This window comes from Tursiops truncatus, chromosome 15 (assembly GCF_011762595.2).
Source record: "Tursiops truncatus isolate mTurTru1 chromosome 15, mTurTru1.mat.Y, whole genome shotgun sequence".
NCBI classification, from domain to species: domain Eukaryota; kingdom Metazoa; phylum Chordata; class Mammalia; order Artiodactyla; family Delphinidae; genus Tursiops; species Tursiops truncatus.
In genome coordinates this window covers 16,578,424-16,601,095 of record NC_047048.1, presented here as the reverse complement: position 1 = coordinate 16,601,095, position 22,672 = coordinate 16,578,424, and positions in this window count along the sequence as shown.

Here is a 22,672-nt window from a genome sequence, read left to right as displayed (position 1 = left end):
GGGAAGCCCTCCCCTCTCTCAAGTCCCCCTGGCAACTGGATTATAAAATGCATAATTTGGGACTTCCCTGGTGGTCCAGTGGGTAAGAATCTGCACTCCCAATGCAGGAGGCCCGGGTTCGATCCCTGGTTGGTGAACTAGATCCCACGTGCATGCGACAACTAAGAAGTCCACATGCCACAACTAAAAATTCCACATGCTGCAACGAAGATCCCACATGCTGCAACTAAGACCCAGTGCAGCCAAAATAAATATTAAAAATAAAATAAAATGCATAATTCATGCAAAACTCCTGAGTCTTATGAGATACCAGAGAACTGAGGATAGGCGTAGGTTCCCGGAATGTGAGGGCCATCGTCTGTATCTTGGTCCTGCTGTCCTGGAAGGATTCAGAGATGCCCTCTCCCTCAACTGCAGACCTGAGGTCCTGCAGCCATTCTCTCACTAGGGTCCCCAGGTCCCTCAACTCCTCCCAGGCTCAGAAGATGCCCCAACTTTTTCTGCCATCATCTGCTTCCCCTCCCACCCCTGGAAAAACAATCTGAAGTAACTTCCATTCAGTGACCTGGGAGGTGCAGTGCTGGTTTGCAATGGGGAAACAGGAGTTTCTTTCTTAACAGCTCATCCATGGTGTCTGTTGTGGTCCTGACCTGAGGATGCAGCCACGGAGCTCCATGAGGATCCTGGACTTCAAGGGGTCTCGGAGCTCTGCTGGCTGAGGCCAGAAGTGTGTCACAGCAGCTCTGAACCTGGCTGTTCACTAGCATCACTAATGTCAGGATTTTTAAAAAATATTTAAGGATAGAGGAACAAGGTAAGTGACACCATGAGGAAAGAATCTGGGAAATCCAGATGTAGGGTATTCTACATGACAACTGGCCTCTTCAAAAAGTAAACGAGGGGGCTTCCCTGGTGGCGCAGTGGTTGAAAGTCTGCCTGCCGATGCAGGGGACACGGGTTCGTGCCCCGGTCCGGGAGGATCCCACATGCCGCGGAGCAGCTGGGCCCGTGAGCCATGGCCGCTGAGCCTGCGCGTCCAGAGCCTGTGCTCCACAACGGGACAGGCCACAACAGTGAGAGACCCGCGTACCGCAAAAAAAAAATAAAAATAAAAATAAAAATAAAATAAATAAAAATAAGTAATAAAATAGAGTTCTGTTAAAAAAAAAAAAGTAAACGGGGAACTTCCCTTGTGGCCCAGTGGCTGAGACTCCATGCTCCCATTGCAAGAGGCTACGGTTCAATCTCTGGCCAGGGAACTAGATCCCACATGCCTCAACTAAGAGTTGGCAAGCCACAACTAAATGACCCCGTGGGGCTTCCCTGATGATGCAGTGGTTAAGAATCCGCCTGCCAATGCAGGGGACACGGTTTCGAGCCCTGGTCCGGGAAGATCCCACGTGCCGCGGAGCAGCTTAGCCCATGTGCCACAACTACTGAGCCTGCATGCCTGGAGCCCACGAGCCACAACTACTGAAGCCCGTGGGCCTAGAGCCCATGCCCTGCAACAAGAGAAGCCACCGCAATGAGAAGCCTGCACACCACAACTAAGAGTAACCCCCGCTCACCGCAACTAGAGAAAGCCTGCGCACTGCAACGAAGACCCAACGCAGCCAAAAATAAATTAATTAAATAAATTAAAAAAAGAAAAAAGATCCCGCATGCTGCTGGGCTTCCCTGGTGGTGCAGTGGTTGAGAATCCACCTGCCAATGAAGGGGACGCAGGTTCAATCCCTGGTCCGGGAAGATCCCACATGCCGCAGAGCAACTAAGCCCGTGAGCCACAACTACTGAAGCCCACGCGCCTAGAGCCCGTGCTCCGCAACAAGAGAAGCCACCACGATGAGAAGCCCGCGCACCGCAACGAAGAGTAGCCCCCGCTCGCCACAACTAGAGAAAGCCTGCACGCAGCAACAAAGACCCAACACAGCCAAAACCAACCAAATAAATAAATAAATAAACTTATTTTTAAAAATAGAAGATATTAGAGAATTACTGTTAATTTTCTTGGGTATGATGAGAGCTTGAGGCTGTGGAGGAAGATATCCCTATTTTTAGCAGATTCATGCTGAAGTCTTTAGGGGTTAAGTGTCATGATGTCTACAACTAACTTTCAAACATTTTAGCAAAGTACACACACATGGCCCAAGCAATACAGCAATTATTATTAATTATTGAATCAGAGGATGTAATCATCATACCATCCTTTCAACTCCTCTGTGTTTGAACCTTTAAAAACTAAAAAGCTGGGAAGAAGGTATGGCTGCCGCCTAATTGAGTGGAGCCTGCTCTTATCAGCCCTTCTGGGTCGTTTAAGGACCTTGGATTCTATCCTGAGTGCGTGAGGAAGCCCTGGAAGGTTTTAAGCAGGGTGTGACATGATCTGATTTTTTTTCAATTTATAGCTTTAAAAAAGATATTTTCCTTTTGAGGCTTGGCAAAATGGATGACATAGAAAATGGTTCATGGCCAAGCACCAATGTCTGCACCAGGAAAGCATAATTATCAGATTATAAACGGGAAGCCACCTCATGTGTTGATCATTCTGAATAAACCTAAATTCTTTGGTTCCCCAAAGCTGTGTGAAACAAAATCTCATAATCACTTACAGATAATAATAATAGCACAGGGACTTCCCTGGAGGTCCAGTGGTTAAAACTCCACGCTTCCAATGCAGGGGGTGCAGGTTCGATGCCTGGTCGGGGAACTAAGATCCCACATGCCACGCAGCCAAATAAATAAATAAATAATAACAGATACTGAGGCACCACCCACACCAATTAAATCAGATTCCTGGCACCAGGATCTGTTAAAAAAAAAAACCCATGTGAGCCTGCAGTCCTGGGGTGACAAGTGCCAGCCTGTGATGGCTCGGCTCCCAGAGTCCCTGAGAACACGGCTGGCCCCTCAGTGCCGGTAGAAGCACTAAACTGCAAGGACACGTATTGCACCCTGGACCTCTCCCAAATACAGACAGACCCTGGCTCTGGAGGGCCAAGGTCAAGGAAAACTGCTCCTTCCCCCAGGGTTTCAGGACCTCTCAGCTCTTCTTTTCATTTTCACTTAACTTCTCTGATTATAATGATCCATATACATTGTAACGAATTAAAATAATATATAAAATATGAGAAAGAAAGTGAAATCACCGAGAATCCCACCGCCCTGAAATAACCACCATCTCACTTGGTGATCACCCTTCAGGTATTCCTTTACGAGGCTAGACACGTGTAAGCATAGAGATGTATGTAGGCGGGGTCCTAACACATAGGCACTGCTTATCGCGGGCAGTCTTTGCTTTTCTCTGGGCTTATCTCCCACCAGGTCTCTCCTCCACTCCATCCCTTCCAGGTAAAGCTAACAATGCGGTGTGTCACCTCTTGTACCTTCCCTGTCTCATACGACCACATCCAAGCATGTATATGCATAGAAAGGGGATTTGCTTTTGTTTCACAAGACTAGAATCCTATTATCCACACTTCTCTCTGTTTGTTTTACTTTCTCCATTTAAGAGCATTTGATGGAATCCCTCCAAGAAAGCTGGGAGGGATCTATCAAATTCATTCTGTCTCCCGGCCCCGTGGTATTCAATGGTGTGGATGTTCCCCAATTCGTTCAACCATCTCCTCTTGGGTGGACATTCACTTTCCAGTTTTTGCTGCCGTGAACCCTGCTGCAATAACCACCCTTTAAAAACTTATTGGGGCAGAAAAAAAATGTGAAGGATAATGGCTGAAAACTTCCTAAATTAGATGAAAGAGATTATTCTGTCCATCCAAGAATCTTAGCAAACATAACTAAGACATGTAAACTCTACTCAGCACTGAGCCATGAAGTAAATTATGATTACCTTTCCTTTCTGCACTTTTTTTTTTACCGGTGTTTGTAATTCTCTTTTTTTTTTTCTTTTTTTTTTTTTTTTTTTTTTTTGCGGTACACGGGCCTCTCCCTCTTGTGGCCTCTCCCGTTGCGGAGCACAGGCTTCCGGACACACTGGCTCAGTGGCCATGGCTCATGGGCCTAGCCGCTCCGCGGCATGTGGGATCTTCCTGGACCGGGGCACGAACCCGTGTCCCCTGCATCGGCAGGCGGACTCTCAACCACTGCGCCACCAGGGAAGCCCTAATTCTCTTTCCTTTTCTTCCATTTTTCCCTTCCCTCTTTTCTATGCTGGAGCTCCTAGTTCTGTATTAAATTATGTTTCTCTTCCTCGATTGCCTCTCTTGTTTTGGTGGAGCACGTTCTTTTGTAGTTGCCCAATAAAGCATGCATGAAATCTTGCAAAAAATCTTGCAAAAATTCTTATCACATATTGCCAAGTTGCTTTCTGAAAGAGCTTTTAACAGTTTGCATTTCCCTCAGCGATATACGAACCCCAAACCCCTCCAGTTCTTTCATTTTTGCCTACCTGCTGGGTAGGAACGGCCAGGTCATTGGCACTTTAATTTGCCTTTCCCTGCTTACTAGGAGACTGAGCATCTTTAATTGATGTATTTGCCATTTGGATTTACTCCTCTGTGAACTGACTCTTCATACCTTTTGACATTTTTAGGGGGGCTGTTCGTCTTTTTGCTCCAATCTGTAAGGACTGTCTGTGCAGAACAAGCCTGGACCGTTCATCTGCCATATTTGCAAAGACAAATCATCTTTAACTATGCTGACAGTATCTTTCCATACTTCTCCCTCTAATTTTACCATAGTCAGACTCATCTAAAAGATTTTTGGTGGCCTCTGGGCTTCTTTTCTTGGTTTAAAAAATTTCCCCCAAACCTTAGATTGTAAGTCTAGTTTCCTAAGTTTTCTTCTAAGACTTTTATTAAGCCCTTAATTCATCTCTAATTTACTTTTGCCTATGGTATGGAATTTTTTTTTTGAAGTAACACCCTCTCTTTCTTTAATATTTTTACCTATTTTATTTTTATTGAATTTTATTTGTTTTTTTATACAGCAGGTTCTTATTAGTTATCTATTTTATACATATTAGTGTATATACGTGAATCCCAATCTCCCAGTTCATCCCACCACCACCCTCCCTCCACTTTCCCCCCTTGGCATCCATATGTTTGTTCTCTACATCTATGTCTCTATTTCTGGCCTGCAAACTGGTTCTGTGGTATGGAATATCGATCCAGTTTTCTTTCTTTCTTCCAAATGGATAGCCAGTTGTACAGGCACCTATTACGAAATAAACTGCTATCTTCTGGGACTTCCCTGGCGGTCCACTGGTTAGGGCTCCGCACTTCCACTGCAGGGGCCTCAGATTCGATCCCTGGTTGGGGAAACTAGGATCCCACAGGACGCATGGCCAAAAAAAAAAAGCCCTCTTCTGACTGATTTGAAGTTCCACTTTTGTCATGATTATAGATAAGACTCCGCCTGCATTGGCAGGAGGATTCTTTTTTTTTTTTAATAAATTTATTTTTTTATTTATTTATTTTTGGCTGAGTTGGATCTTTGTTGCTGCACGCGGGCTTTCTCTAGTTGTGGTGAGCGGGGGCTACTCTTCGTTGCAGTGCTTCTCACTGCAGTGGCTTTTCTTGTTGCGGAGCACGGGCTCTAGGCTTGTGGGCTTCAGTAGTTGTGGCACGTGGGCTCAGTAGTTGTGGCTCGTGGGCTCTAGAGTGCAGGCTCAGTAGTTGTGGTGCACGGGCTTAGTTGCTCTGCAGCATGTAGGATCTTCCTGGACCAGGGATTGAACCCGCATCCCCCCACGTTGGCAGGCAGATTCTTAAACACGGCGCCACCAGGGAAGTCCCCCTGTTATCTAATTTTTCAAAGCTCCGCATTGGGAGCTGCATGTGGGGCATTCATGTTTTTCTGACGTTTTAAGTCATACTATTTTCTGAGGTTAACTCTTTATCTTTGTCCTTCTGCACATTTTTTTCTTCATAGAGATCTGCATTTTCCCTCTTAAATTTATCCACTGATAATATAAATGCAGATGAAATCTTTTCTTTTTTCTATTTCTACCAATGATTTCTTACAGTATCAAATGATCTTATCCCTTCTTTTTCAATAGTGAGGATTTCATTTTTTAAATCCTGGTGTGTTCGATAGGCCCTCCAAAATACTGTTTTATTTTGATTTCAAGGGAAATAGCCTTAGTATTTACAATGAAGTTTGCTGTCAGTTTTTGGCAAGAACCTTAATCATAGTTCAGTAGTTTATTCCTTTTTAAAATTTATTTTTAGTAATTTTTTTGAAAAAGCTGTTGAATTTTTTCAACTAACTTTTCGACATCAATTGATATGATCACATTGTTACTAGACTTTAATGTGATGTAAAGAATTACGTTGATCAATTACTTGATATTGAACCTGTCTGGATTCCCGAAATGAAGCTCTATTTGCTCAAAGCATGTTATTCTTTCGACATACAATTTTATTTTACTTTTTAGCATTTTATTTAGAATGTTTGCATCCAAGTCATAGAGAGATTGGTCTACAATTTATAGGCTTGTGTTATGTCTTTTTTTATGGTTTTAATTTGTTTGCTGGTTTACTATGTTTATCAGATTTTCATATTAAGGTCATGCTGCCTTCATAAAATAAAAGGGAGGGAATTCCCTGGTGGTCCAGTGGTTAGGACTTCACGCTTTCACTGTAGGGGGCCCGGGTTCCATCGCAGGTCAGGGAACTAAGATCCCCAAAAGCTTCACAGCAAGACCAAAAATAAATAAAATTTAAAAAATAAAATGGAGATTTTCCCATCTTTTTCTATGACCTAGAATAGTTTAAGCAACATTGGAATTACCTTTATTTTTATCAATTTCAGCTATCTGACGATTCATCTTTGAAACTGTCAGGGCCTGGTGCCTTTACAATTTTATATGTACAAAAAAGGTAATGGGGCTTCCCTGGTGGCGCAGTGGTTGAGAGTCCGCCTGCTGATGCAGGGGATGTGGGTTCGTGCCCCGGTCCGGGAGGATCCCACATGCCGCGGAGCGGCTGGGCCCGTGCGCCATGGCCGCTGAGCCTGCGCGTCCGGAGCCTGTGCTCCGCAGCGAGAGAGGCCACAACAGCGAGAGGCCCGCATACCGCAAAAAAATAAATAAATAAATAAAAATAAGGTAATGTAACATAAATGTAACTTTGAAGACAGAGAATGCCAAAGGCCCGAGAGCCAAACTAAGGTACATTTATAAATTACTCATCTGTGTTACCAGGGTTCAGCCTGGGCACTTTTGGGGGTGGGTTTCTCAGCTGTAAATAGATTTGTGTGAGGTTTAAATAAGATAAAGGCTGTGCAGTGTCTGCAGATATTCCACCAACGTGCCTCTTCCTTGTCCTCTTGTCCAAAGTCTCCCCTAACAGAAGACTGCACTATGTGGTGTGGGCAAGGGGGAGCCACTGCTAGTCTTTGAGGTGGGGAGTCCAAAGGACTCCATAGGAAGCGTTTAGTGCTGGGAGGTGGACTTAATTAGCCTGATGTTACAGGTGAGGAAACTGAAGCACAGAGAGGGGAAGTTCCTTGCACAAGTTCACACAGCTGCGAAGTAACAGCCGGAATTCAAACCCAGGTCTTTCGGACTCCAGGCCTCTCAGTCACAGGATCTACCCACCCCCAAACTCCAGAATCTGGGAGAAACCACAAGCCCTCCATAGCCCACTGTACCACCAGCTTCTTGGGAGGGACACGCATCAACCCCTTGTGCCCCACATCTTTCGTACTGGCCCCCGCATGAGTCACTGAGGGAGCCAGAATGAAAGAAGCCACCCCCTGGAGGCGTTCTCTGTGTGAGTGCATTTCGGGTTCTGTCTTAGTCACCACTTCTCTTCGTTTCCACCCCTCCCCCGACTGCCAGGAGCCTATGCTGTCCCCATGCGTCCCCAGCCAGGGCTGCCAGTGCTTCCCACAGTGGGTTCTGGCCCCAAGTGTGGTGGAGGCTCGGTGGTGGGGCTGGTGAGGCGGGGTCCTGAGATGTGGGCAGGGTGGCTGCGGGCACCTGGCCCTATAACCACTACTGTCTTCCCTCAACCTAATTGAAAGCAGTGAACCTATCAGGCAAACGCAACCTCAGCGCTAATAACAGCTGACACTTCTGGAGTGCTGACTTCAGCCAGGCCCTGCTCAAAGCCCTTTGCATCAATTAAGACATTTAATCCTCATAAAAACCCATGAGGTACTATGGTCCCTATTTGATAGATGAGGCAACTGAGGCTCAGAGAGGGGAAGTGACTTGCCCAAAGTCACAGAGCCAGCCAGAGACACAGCAGGGAATCCAACTCAGGGAGCCTGTGGCCCGAGTCCACGCCCAGACTCACTACACAATCCTTCCTCTTTGCCCTGCTGGCTTCCCCTGGCCCTCCCCTCCATGATCAGTATCAGAACCAACACTGCTAGGTCCCTGCCTGGGCCTCATCCTGTCCTTCCAGACCAGCCAGCCAGAGCCCCTGAGAATGGCGTGCAGCTCCCCCAGGTTGCCAGGCTGCTCAGCCTCCAGGCCTTTGTAGGTGGTTTCCTTTGTTTGGATCACCCTCCTCCTTCTCTCCACTGGACCAATCCCCTCTCTGGTACAACTCAAGCGCAGTGCACCTCCTCTGGGAAGCCCTCTGGGATATGCCCCCATGGAACCCTAAACTTCCCCTAATGAGTCCCAAATTTGGCATATGCTTGCTGTGACCTTAGGCAAATTACTGCATCTCTCTAAGCCTTAGTTCACTGATCTACAAAATGGGGCCAATGATATCTCAAGGGGTTGTTCAAAGATGAAGAAATAAACTGGGCAACGTGCTTATGACAGGGCCCAGCCCAAGGTGAATGCTCATTAAATGGGCTCATTTTATGGCACTGAGTTCTGGACACTGGGTTGCAATTGTTTGTGTCTGTCTCTCCCACTGGACTGAGTGCGCTACAAGAGAAGAAATCCCAGAGCCCAGCACGGAGCCCACCCTGAAGGACATCTCAACACATATCTGATTTATTGGATGAACAACCACAGTCCAGCTCCCTGGCGGTGGGCTGGGGCCCAGCACTGGCTGAACAGGAGGGCAGGGCTCACCCTGCGGGGGGCGGGGGACTGCCTCTTCCTGGTTGCGTGACCTCGTGCAAGTCACTTAAATTAACCTTTCTGCAACTCAGTGCCTCCAGGCCAAGTGGGGATAACAGTCGTCCTACCTCTAAGGACTCTTAGGAGGATTAACCGAATGACTATTTATAAAGCACTTAAGGAGAGCTGGCCACGGCCACGCTGTATGAGGGCTGTTGGAATAAAATAAGCAGCTGCACCCCCTTCAAGTGTCCACATTTGGCCGGCTCCACCCCCTGCCCCGGCCACCTCAAGGTCTAGGTCACAGGGAGCACTTCCCTGGCCACCTCGTCCTTCATGCCACTCCCTGGTTGTCCCATCGCCCTCAAGGCCCCGCTCCCAGCTGCGCCTCTGTCCCAGATCCGGGGCTGGGTGTCCCTCTCCATGACAGGCACTCCGTGCAGGAGAAAACCACAGAATCCAGAAGCAGAGGAAAACAGTATAAACTTGTTTTCCGAACCTAATTTTCTTGACTCTGAGCCCCCGAACCCCATTAGCTCTGATGATATAATTGAGAGGGGTTCAGGGTTCAGGGTTCAGGGTTCAGGTCCACGCTGGTGATTTTTAGTCACAGTGAAGACTCTGAGTCCCAGCCGTTTTATGACAGTGGTCACGAGATTCTTCCCCCATCACCTGCCTCTAGGCTGGGCCGTGGACCCCAGGCCACAGGGCCACCGAGGGGCGGCTAGGAGCCCGATGACACGGGGGGAGAGGACAGGTCGGACTGCGCCGGGGCCCGGCTGGTGCTTCTGCCCCGCCCCCTCCCATCTGCCCTGGGGCGAGGATGAGTGGGAGCGTTGTGGTTTCCCCTGCAGCTTCAAGGCTGTCTTCTCCGTGTTCACTGTTGCTGAGGCTTCTGAAGTCTCTGCTCGACGCCCGGTTGGCAGCAGCCCTCAGCTACAAGGTCGCATCACCCCTAGGCATAGGCCTGGGATACCCCTGCCCCTTCCCCCAGAAACGCCCTCCCCTCCCCTCTCTGCCCCATCCGTTTCACACCCACGGGCAGGCTTGTCGGATAAAATACAGGACACCCAGTTAAATTCGAAGTTCAGAAAACCAACAAGTAATGTTTTAGTGTAAGTCTGGCCCAAACGTTATATTTTTATTTGCCAAACCTGGCAGGGCAGCTCGTGGGGCTGGATTTGTAGGGACCTGGCCCAGCAAACCCAGCCAAGGAAGGCGTTGTTGGTCTCCCTGTCTCTCAAAGACCCCACACTCCTTGAGGGACTCTTTCTGTGGTTCCTTCCCTTCCCTCCACCCTCTTCCCACCCCATCCTTGCCCCTGGATGCCCTAAGGGGAGGGAGGGAAGAAAAACTCCACCGGCTCCTCAGCATCTCAAACTCCCCCTCCGCAGCCCCTTTCCGGATGGGGTACGTTTGCCCTCTTGCTGGCAGGAGAAACCCTGTTCTCCCACTTGGCCTCCCCTCCCTGGTCCACTCTGTGGCACACCTGGCACAGGCTTTTGAACTGGCAGTTTGGCTCTTTGTCTCCATTTCCAGCTGCCTTTGGGGGAGGTGGTAGAAAACAACACGTTGTTTGATGTCTCACATTAACAGGCCGCCACAGATCAGCCCCTCCATGCCATCCCGCTCTGCACACGTCCTCCCCTTAGAGTCTCCCTACAACCTGCCATTTGATAGATGAGGACACTGAGGCTCAGAGAGGTCAGGGCCTCGCCCCAGGTCACACAGCTGGTGAGTGGTGGGCTGGGAGTCTCTTTCAAGGACTTGGGGCTGCCCGGAGAAAACTCCCGTCTCTGCGGAGACCTGGGTTCCCCGCAGAGACTAGCAGGCCCTGCAGGGAGGGGCTGAGCTGCTGAGGAGGCTCCAGGCCCCTCAGCCCACGAGGTTTGTTCACACAGGAGCTGGTGCTGCAGCCGCCCGGGTGAAGCCTCATCCCACCCCCCGCAGCTGGGCCGCGTGTGACATTTCCTCTCTGAGGATCAGCCACAGCCTCGGGGCTGGGGGAGAGGGAGGAAGAGGGGGCCCCATCCACCCATGGGAACTCAGAGAAATCTGTCTGCTTGAGGCGGCCAGGCCCCTGCGTGTGGGGCTCAGGAGCGGGCAGGGCCCCTTCTAGAACGAGTGCCGCCGCTCAGCAAGGTCCCGGGAAAGTCATTTCGTGGCTCCAAGTCTCAGCTTCCTCATCCCCAATAGGATTAAACATGGCCTTAAATAATAAAAATAGGGACTTCCCTGGCGGTCCAGTGGTTAAGACTCTGAGCTTCCAATGCAGGGGGCTCAGGTTCGATCCCTGGTCAGGGAACTAAGGTCCTACATGCCCACGGCACAGCCCCCCACCAAAAAAAAAAAAGGTTCACACTTAGTCTTATATGCCCTAGACTGCTCTAGGCACTTTACATAATATATTAAGTTATTTAATCCTCCCAACCAACCCATGAGGTCAGTCGTATTATTATCCCGACCTTGTAGATGAAGAAACTGAGGCAGAGGGAATTCCCTGGCGGTCCAGTGATTAGGACTCCACACTCTCACTGCCGAGGGCCCAGGTTCAATCCTTGGTCGGGGAGCTCAGATCCTGCAAGCCGTGCAGCTCGGCACCCCCCAAGAAAAGAAACAAACTGCGGCAGAGAGATGAAGTCGCTCGTTCAAGGTCACGGAGGTCACAGTAATTCTGAGGGCTCAAGGCTCTTATGTGTAAACCACATGGCACAGAAGTGCTCAAAAACCCTCCACATCAGGAATCAACAACTGAAATGGCCCAGGAAGAGACAGATGTTATCAAATGGACCAAAAATCCAGAACCAGTCCCGGGGAATTTAGTTCAAGATATGGCAACATTTCAGAGTATATGATTATATACATAATCCATAGACAGAAAACACGGACTGTTTCATAAATGGCATTGGGACACGGTTTAGCCAACCTAGAAAAAAAATAATGACTGCTCCATAGATCATACCTCACACCAGCACAAATTACACTAAAGATTTAAGTGGAAACAATAAAACAGCAACAATGCTAAAATAAAGTCAGGAAAATGTTTTTATCTCAGTGTGGGAAAGGCCTAACTACGACAACAGAACCTAGAAGTCATAAAATAGGAGATTGATACACTCAACTGTGTAAAAATATGAAACTGCTCACAGCAAAGCCTAGGATAAATGATGATAAACGTGAGAAACAACAGGGGACACAGGTGGGTCCACTTTGTGAAGATTCCTCAAGCTACACGCTTCTGATCTAATAGTTTGCCGTGTATGTTGTACTTCAGAAAGTTTTTGTTTTTAAAGAGAAGTGACAAACTGGGAAAATATGTTTGCTCCTCATGTCATAGATGAAGAGTTCCTTTTCCTAATATATAAAATGTTCCTAGAAATAATAAGAAAAAGACTACTCAGAAAAATGGTGATGGACACAGACAGGTCACAGAAAAGAGAATACAGATGACCCTTAAACACATGAAAAGATGCTCATCTTTTCTTATAATAAGAGAAATGCAAATTAAAACTACAGTTAGATGTCAATTTTTAACTGACAGTCTGGCAAGAGATTAAAGAGTTATATAGCACTGAGTTGGCAAGGATGTGGGGAGACAGGCGCTGTGGGATATTGCTTGTGGGAGTGTCAATTGCCCTCCTCCCCCGAAGGGGAATTTGGCAATATCTATCAAAATCACACTTGCTCGTTCATTTCGATCAAATGACTCGACTTCTAGGGATTCTTTATACAGAGATACTCCCACGTATAAAATCGTTACCGCAACTCGATGTGTGCAAAGTAAATTATTGGAAACAATCTAAATGTCTGTCACTAAAGAACTAGGTAAGGTACATCCATATAATGTCAAACTACAAATCTGCAAAAAAAAAAAAAAAAAAATAACGAGCAAAGTTTTGGGATATGCACAGAATAATCTCCAATACATTGTTACATGAAAAAAACAACATACGAAGATCATGTAGAATTATACCGTTTACGTAAAAAAGGAGGGGTGGAGGATATGCACATTCATGTATTTGCTTATATGTGTGAGAAAAATCTCTGGGTAACATAACACCCACCGTGCCTTGGGTCAGGAACTTAGTGGCAGGGGATGAGGTAAGAGGTGAAATTTTCCACTGTATACCCTTTAGTACCTTTGGGATTTTGAAGCACAGGAATGCAATACCTATTTTTAAAAACATATTACATTTTCATTTTAAAACTTTGAAAATAAAATAGAACAGGGCAAGACCTACACAGCTCTGGCCAGTGGTTGCCACGTGGTAATGCAGAGCCAGCCTTGCCAGACATGTCACATCTTCAGGAGAAGCTGGAACTGAATTTCATATGGAAATTACCTGTGTTCTTCATGTTGGCAACAGTGGGGAACCCATAGTGGCCCTCTCGTTACTTGGTTCTTCCTTAGTTACAGAACTCTGATTTGAAGATATGATCACGTTAAAAAAATGCATTTCCTGGCCTCCCCTGAAGTTAGGATTGGCTAGTGAAATAGAAGCTGTGGTCTCCCTGAGTGGAGATGCATAAAATCTGGAATGGGGGCTTGGAGTTGGTGGGAGAGGCATCCAGTTTGCCCCTCCCAGCTCTACTTTTTCCTGCTGGAACACAGATGTGAGCACTGGCAGCCATCTTGTGACTCTGAGGATGGAGGTAAGAGTTGAAGATGGTGACTAGGAAATGTAGAAGGAAGCTGGGTCCTCGGTGATGCTGTGGAGCTGGCACACCTCCCTGGACCAGGGGCTGCTTGCCTCACAGGACATATTCACGTGGTGGACATGGCAGATTTATATGTGCATGTGACCATTTTCTGGAATACAATAATGGAATGTCTTATTTGAACAAAATCAGCATATCACAACAATTTTCCAACAGGGGGAAATAAAGTCTGTGGAGAAAAGGGTATCTTTCTCTAATTTGCACAAAGAATTAGACTATTATTTGCCTGATCTATTATAGTCAGGTCTCAGTCAAATCTAACTAGTACAGCAACTAATTTTTAAAAATTAAATAGAAAAAAATCCATCCTAAAATTCATGTGGAATCTCAAGGGACCCTGAATAGCCAAAATAATCTTTTCTTTTTAAATATAAATTTATTTATTTTATTTAGTTTTGGCTGCATTGGGTCTTCATTGCTGCATTCAGGCTTTCTCTAGTTGCAGCGAGCGGGGGCTACTCTCCATTGCAGTGTGTGGGTTTCTCATTGCAATAGCTTCTCTTGTTGCAGAGCATGGGCTCTAGGCATGTGGGCTTCAGTAGTTGTGGCACACAGGCTTAGTTGCTCCAAGGCATGTGGGATCTTCCCGGACAAGGGATCGAACCCATGTCCCCTGCATTGGCAGGAGGATTCTTAACCACGGCGCCACCAGGGAAGTCCCCCAAAACAATCTTGATAAAGAAGAACAAATTTTAGAAGACTCATACTTTCTGATTTCAAAACTTACTACAAAGCTACAGTCATCAAAACAGTGTGATACTGACATAAAGACAGACAGACAGATAGACCAATGGAATAAAATAGAGAGTCCACAAAGAAGCCCTCACTTATATGGTCAAATGATTTTCAACAAGGGTGCTAAGACCATTCAATGAAGAATGGATAGTCTTTTCAACAAATGGTGTTGGTAAAACTGAATATCCACTTGCAAAAGAATGAAGTTGGACCCTTACCTAACACCATATACAAAAATTAATTCAAAATAGATTAAACACCTAACACTATAAAACTCCCAGAAAAAAAAACATAAGGGGAAAAGCTTCGTGACATTGGATTTGGCAATGATTTCTTAAATATCACACCCAAAAGCACAGCAACAAAAGCAAAAATAGATAAAAGGGACTACATCAAACTTAAAAGTTTCTGTGCCTCAAAGGACACAATCAGCAGAGTGAAAAGACAACCTACAGAATGGGAGAAAATATTTGCAAATCATATATCTGATAAGGAGTTAATATCTAGAATATATAAAGAATCCTACAACTCAACAACAAAAAACCAAACAACTGAATTAAGAAATGGACAAAAGACTTGGATAGACATTTCAACAGAGGAAGGGATAAACAAAATGTTATGTATACATAGAATGGAATATTATTCAGCCTTAAAAATGAAGGAAATCGTGTCACATGCTACAACATGGATGAACCTTGAGGACATGAGGCTGAGTAAAATAAGCCTGTCACAGAAGGACAAATACTGTACGACTCCACTTGTATGAGGTAGCTAAAGTCAAACGCATAGAAACAAAGAGTAGACTGGTGGTTGTCAGGGGCTGGGGGAAAGGGAATGGGGAGTTGTTTCAGTTTTGTAAGGTGAAAATGTTCAGGAGATCTGTTGTACAACAAGGTGAATATACTTAATACTACTCAATTGTACACTTAGAAATGGTTAAGATGGTGAACTTTCTGTTACATGTTTTTTTTTTTTAACCACAATTAAAAAAAAATTAAACACTGCAGTGGGCCACCAGATTGCAACCCTTCTCTTAGACAGTGCTTCTCTCAGACTGGATGTGTGACCACGTGTTAGGACTGCAAGGGCCACGGGGAACTTTTCACTTCGGGGCTCACATGCTTGTCGTCAGCTCTCTTTTAATTCATTCATTCAACAATACTTACCGAGCACTTACTCTGTGCCAAGATCAATGCCAGGCCCTGGAGGGAGAGAGATGAAGGGGGAACTAGCTCACGATCTAGAGGAGAGACAAACGATAAACACCAAATGCATAAAAATCCGTGTTATGATGACCGGTGACCGGATTCAGGGTGACTGGGAGCGGGACAAGATTACTTGAGGAGCTGAATGACAAAAGGAGAGGACCATGTGAGGACATGGGAGAAGGGCTCCAAGCAGATGGAAAGGCAAGTGCAAAGACCCATGGGCAGAAATGAGCCTGGCCTGTTTGGGGAGGATGGGGCAGGAAGGTCAGCATGACTGGCTCAGAGAGCAAGGGGGAGGTAAATGGTTGAAATTCTGCCAGCAGGCCCACATACATGAAACAGATAAAAAGCAGCCTTTTATCAGCATAAACATTTTTTTTCAATCAGCATAAACTTGATTTGTGAGTTCAGATATACCATTATCTTTCATGGTAAAAATAAATTATAACAATTATTTTGTCCAAGAGAAAGGCTGGGTCAACAGACGCCCCTCAAAATCTCCTATTTGCCTCAACACATCCACTGTCTGCCAAATCTCTGAATTAGTTCCTTGGGGTAATTTAAAAACCACTGATCTGCTTGGGCCCCATCACCCCCACTCAGCAGATGAGTGGACTGAGGCCCAGAGCAGAGAAGGAGCTCCAAGTAAGGCCAGGGCAGAGCAGGAGTTAGGCCTGGCGATGAGGGGTACCTGGCTGCCCGGTCAGGGGTGGGGAGGCCTGGGAGAGGGGGCAGTCCACAGCCCGTGACCCTTACTCACATGGGAGGAGCCATGAGCGACGGGACACTGGAGGGCCCTGGCCCTGCTTCCCGTATAGGGAGAACGCTCTCCCCAACACCCAGGTAGCCTGGGCGTGGGTGTGGGGCCTGGGAGGGACAGTTGAGGGTCAAGCCAGTGGCCTGATGGCAGGGCTGGGAATGTCTGAGCACGGCCACCTGTGCTCAGACCTTCTCCTCACTTCCTGCTGGTTTTCCAAACCCACCTCAGCCCTCTCCTGTGATCCTCTGGGCCTGGCTCCCCCTCTGGTGAATCTCTTTGAAGCAAACAGTCTCAGCTGGTTTCTGTTGCTTGCTACCAGGAGCTCTGCAGGATCTGGAGGGTCTCCCAGGCTGCAGTGCCTCCGCCACCACCCATCCAGCCCCTCCGATGGCTGCTAGGGTCTCACCTCTGTTACTGACTGGCCACGAGGTCTGGGAGAAGCAATGGCGGGCTCGGCCAGGCTGGGAGGGACATTGGCAGAGCAAGTAAAGGGCTCTCAGTCACCGACCGGCTCTGGGTTTCCTAACATTCAATTCTGAATCCACATTCAGGACTTTTACCATATCCATAACTGCCTGTACTCAATCTTATTATTTTTCTTTAAAATGACTTCCTTTAAAAACTCAAATTCAGGGACTTCCCTGGTGGTCCAGTGGTTAGGACACGGGCTTTCACGGCAGGGGTCCCAGGTTCAATCCCTCATCAGGGAACTAAGATCCCACAAGCCATGCGGTGAGACCAAAACAAAAACAAACAAAACAAAACAAAAAACCTCAAATTCATTTAATAGGCAACTACATGCCACATTCCTAAATGGAAATCCTGTATTTCTTTCCTTAAATAAAAGGAAACCCTAAAAAACAAATCCAGCAAAATCAAAATGGTTAAATTCCATCCACTGCCTGCTCAGGGCACTGAGCTTGAGGCTTCCTCTCTGTGCACAAAGGGAGATTAGCAAGTGTCTAAGGACAGTTAATAGCACCCAAAGAGCCTTTCTCCATAACCATAATCAGAATTGAGAAGAAAATTACTTTCTCTCCCCAAGATTTAAGGTGAGTTAATGCTGCCACTGTTTAAAACCGGCACGTATACAATGTACCCAGACATTGGCAATGATCAGACTAATTCAGCCAGAGTCCTGTCACGTCGAGAGTTCCAGTTGTGTGACCTTGGGCAGGTCACTCAACTTCTCTGTGCCTCGGTTTCCCCATCTCTAAAATAGAATAAATAACAGAACCCACTTCCTCAGGGTATTGTGAGGATTAAAGCAATGAATAGCAGACAGGACTGCCAAACATCTGTTAAATAAATAAGCCCACCGTGGTACAGGTGGAAGCCCTGAGGTGCAGGGAGGGGGAGGGATGGGCTCAGAGTACCTGGAAGCCTCCCTTCCCTCAGCCCCTTAGCAACCCCAGCCAGCCTCGCCCTTGGGCACCCCGCCCTGCCCCCTCCCTGCTGCTCCTCACTCGCCCCATCTTCCTGGGCTCCCGCTCCGGCTGGGCTACTTGATTTAATTCTCACAGGAACCCCGAGAGGGAGGCGGGCTCATCAGGCCCAGTCCACGGAGGGTCGGGTCGGCCTGAGCCCCAAAGGGGTGACATAATTCCTGTCTGTCTCTGCGTGCACCAGGGCTGGGAGGAAGACGCAGCGGATTCTGGGCTCCCCCCACATCCAACCCAGGCACCCCCCCACCAATTATCTTTAGGCGGCAGCAGCTGAGCCTCCTGGTATCTCTCTGATCCCCCAAATTTCCGGTTCCCCAAAGACAACTCAGGATGTGGGGAGGGTGGGGCAGGGAGAGGAGGAGGGAGACAGAGAACGAGAGAGAGATCACAGAGAGACAGAGGGCCACAGAGACAGAGAGAGACAGGGCAGAGAGACAGATGAGAGATACGGCTTCCAAGACAGAGACTGTGAAACAGATTGAGGCCCACAGAGAGGGAGACAAAGAGTCAGGAAGGGAACGGGTGATCCAGAGACACACAGAGACGAGGGGCGAGGGAAGGGAGAGGCCAAGAGAATACGGTGGAGGCAAAAGTGAAAGTGGCGAGTGGGATGGGGAGAGAGGGGGCCCGGAGTCGGAGCTTGGTGTGCGGGGTGCCGCAGGGTACCCGGAAACAGAAAGACAAGTGGCGAGCCTGAGAGCCCGGTGGGAGAGGGAGAGAGAGCTCAGAGGCCCAGCCGAGGCATACAGGGAGGCAGACGGGGACAGGGACCCCGAGCGTGGAGGCAGGAGGGGCCCCAGGTCCCCATCTTTCTCGGAGCTCAGGGGGCTCCCAGCCCCCACAGGGCCACAGATGCTCCAAGCGTCCACCCCTCAGGCTCACGTAGCCCGTGTGTCCCCAAGAAGAGGGACTTGGCTCAGGTCCAGCTGCCCACAGCCCAGAGCCTGCAGCCCCTTTGAAGTCCGGCGGGGGAGTGAGCCCTGAATGGCCTTGGCCACCCGCCCCACTGGGGGACAGAGGTGGACAGAGAGGCCTGAGGGGGGACTTGGTGGGTACAGATAGAGGGAGGCACTTGGGAACAGGGGTTGCTTAGACCACTTGGGGAGGGGAAGCCAGTACCCTGCTTGGTCTGGCCACCTGCCCTCTCTGAGCCTCAGTTTCCTCATTTGTAAAAGGGTGATAATGAGAAGAACTTACTCAGGGTCACGGTAGCGACCAAACACATGTGAACCGTGTGACATCTCGCATGGCCTATGTCACTGCCTGAAAGTGGGCCTCGTTGAAGGTCGAAGACCCACGGCATCCTGTCCAGATGAGTCAGGGCCCTTTCATTTGCAAACGACAGAAACCCATGGAGCAGAGCCAAGTGAAGGGTGTTAATTAACTCATGTAACTGAGCAGTTCATGGGTGGTGCCAGTTTCAGGAATGTATGGATCCAGGACCTCAACCCATGTTCTCAGGAACCATTTTCCCCCTACCTGGCGCTGCTCACCTCTGTGCTATCTTCCCCCTCACAGGTGCCCTTCACATGGTGGCCCCTGGCAGCTCCAGGCCCATGTGTCCTCCCTGTTGAGGGGTCCCAGCAGAGAGAGAGAGCCTTATTCCCAAAAGTTTTAGCAAAAATGCCTATGCAAAGCAGAATTGGCTCTCTGTGGAATTTCTCCTTGGGTCTGCTTCCTTGTTTTCTCCTTTTGCACCAACTTTTAACATAGTCTCCCTCCCTTCACTCCAAAGTAGACTGCATTTCCATAAACAACTCTGGCATTTGCTGTGTGACTTTAAGCAAATCACTTAACCTCCCTGAGCCTGTTCGCTTCTCTAAAAAAGGGGCTCCTTATACCTTGTAGACCAGAGTGTTGTGAGACTCCGTGAAATCATGAGTGCGGCACACAATAAATGTGGAATAAATGCATCCCAACAGCCATCCTCCCTTCTACCAGCAATAGCCCCTAATTTTCTCTGGGTGTCTTCCATTTCCGGTGCCGTCCCCATTTCCACTCCCTCAGAGTGGAGCATATGACCCAGGCCTAAGTCAGTCAGCACATGGCATTCTCCTGGCCAGTGATTGGTTAGGGGAGTCTTGTGACCCAAGCTAAGACAATTAGAGTAAGTTTAGGGCTTTTGCTGGCGGTGCTGGGACATTTTGCTCCCCCCACCCCCCAGGATAGGAACTGGAAGGACATGGTCGCTGCAGCTGCCAGAACCATCACCTGACCACAAGGCAGAGGCTGTGAAAATGGAATCAGTGGAGAAATTAGAAGTTGGTAGTGATACTTAAGCCTCTGACTCCAGCCATACCTGAGTCCCAACTACTTTCTCAGCAACAAGGGATCCCATTCTTATACTTCCAGGGACAGCTTTTGGGGCTAGGGACCTCACAATGAGAAGGTTTTAAAACTTAAGTTCAACATCCTCAAAGGTTCCCAAAGTCCAGAAATCTAGTGGCAGATTTGGGACTGAAACTTAAGCCTCCTCACCTGTATCCCAGTGCTCTTGCCACCAAACTCAGTCCCCTCTCTAGAATTATTGCTCATCAGCTCCAAGACTAATAATACCAAGTAAATAAAGCAAAAGTAAGGGAAAACCAGAAAGATTTCCCTGGGCAGGTGGGTGTTGAGGAGGAAAGTGGGACACTGGGAGGGGATTAGGTAGGAGGGCAGACCCATGTGTCCAGGACAGATGGGTTACCAGCCATAAAGTGTGCACCCAGGTATCTCTGAGGAGCAGTTAGAAGAGGTGGAGGGTGAGGAAAAAGGTGAGTTTCACACATTGGTCACCAGGGGCTCATCACCAGCCTGGGTTGGCCTGATTGTGGTTGGGATTTGGTGGAAACGATAGGCGCCGTGGTTATCCACTAGGAATTTTTTGTGGCAAGTAGAAGAAAGCCTGGCTCGAATGGACCTCACCAATTGGCCTGATGAGATTGACTCATCAGGGAGTAATGTCTTCAGGCATGTTGGATCATGGGATCTGGGTGCTTACACAGCTATCAGGACTCAGTTTTCCGATTTCCATCTCTGTTGACTCTGCTTTCCTCTCTGGAGCCTTCATTCTCAGGCAGCCTCCCTCTAAGTGGAAGTCTGCAAAAGCTCCAGGCCTACGTCTTATGGGCTTGACACCACAGTGGACAAAGAGCTTCTCTTTCCTATTAGTTCCACTGAAAGTCTCAGGAATGTGTCTCATTGGCCTAAATTGGGTCATGTGCCCCTCTATCAACCAATGACTGTAGCCAGGGGGATGGGATATAATGATTGGTCAATCCTGGGTCACATGCACATCTAAGACGTCCTAAGTCCCACCTGAGCCACATAGACATTTCAAATCCAGGTGCCGTCACTGGAAGAAGAAGGCATGGATACTGGCAAGGAAAAACAAAAGAAGTCCTCTATAGATGTTAGAAGGTGGCCGGCAAAATGCTAATAACATTTTTTAAAGTTCTAAAGTCAGGGCTTCCCCGGTGGCACAGTGGTTGGGAGTCCACCTGCCAGTGCAGGGGACATGGGTTCGAGCCCTGGTCTTGGAAGATCCCACATGCCAGGGAGCGGCTAGGTCCGTGCGCCACAACTACTGAGCCCATGAGCCACAACTACTGAGCCCATGAGCCACAACTACTGAGGCCCGTGCGCCTGGAGCCCGTGCTCTGCAACGGGAGAAGTCACCGCGATGAGAAGCCCGCGCACCGCAACAAAGACCCAATGCAGCCAAAAATAAATAAATTAATAAATTTATTTTTTTTTTTAAAGTTCTAAAGTCAAATACATTTGGGGAATACTAGATTAGGCAAAGAGAAACAAAGGTTTCTCACAGGATCCCTCAGAGCCATGAACTCAGCAAAGTGCACTTGACTCTGTCCGGAGGATTTAAAGAATGCACTTTTCCCAAACTCTCCTGAAAGCAGAAGGCTTCCTTGAGAAGCTTCTCTCGGGACTCATGCGCCACACAGTGCATTCTGGAAAACAATGGCACTGAATACCACAAACGGCCCGAGCTCTTGCAACAGGCACTGTCGATGCCTTGTCCGTGGCCCTCCTCACCATTTCAGGGCTCACTGGCCCACGCATCTGCCGGCACCTGCCTTCCTCTGCTCCAGGCTTGCTGGGGCCACTGGTGCCCACTGTGCCCACATGAGTGGCAGGCCAGAAGTTCTGGAGAATTAACAGCCCCCCTTTCCCTGGAGCCACCCTCAGTTGGCGAGTAATGGGCGAGGTTGTACAAATACCCCAGCTCCCTCCCCAGGATGGCTCATACCCACCCACTCCACAAGGCCCCCAGACTGCCCTGGCAGGGCTGTGCCCCAGTTGCCCACATGGGTAACTGGCTCTATAATGCATCCTTTGTTGGCTGCCTTCTCTTTCCTGTCTCACTCCTCTGTCAGTGTTTTTGGGACCACCTCCCAAATAAACTATTTGCACTGGGACCCTTATCTCAAGGACCGCTTCTGAGAGACCCCAAATCAATAGAGCTGTTACCTTCCGATGGCCTTTACAAGCACCCAATTTTCTCCCCAGCAATTCCAGTAAACATTGTCTCTCACTTATCACTAAATCTACCTTTCCTCCAGCAATGGACTTCAAGAAAAAATCTGTTTCTGCTCCCCAGCTGCAGGGATTCTACCCACTGACCGCCCCACTATGCTAAGAACCCCAGCCCAGCCCCGTAGACCTCGTTGCCTTGACTATCTGTCCCTCCTGGCTCATCCGCTGGTGGAAGCAAAGCCACATTCTCTTGCTGATCCAAGAAACACCAGTGGGAAGCTGCTTCGTGCCTCAGGGCACACCCCGCCCCAATCCACCAAGGCAAGGACCCAGAGTCACCTTG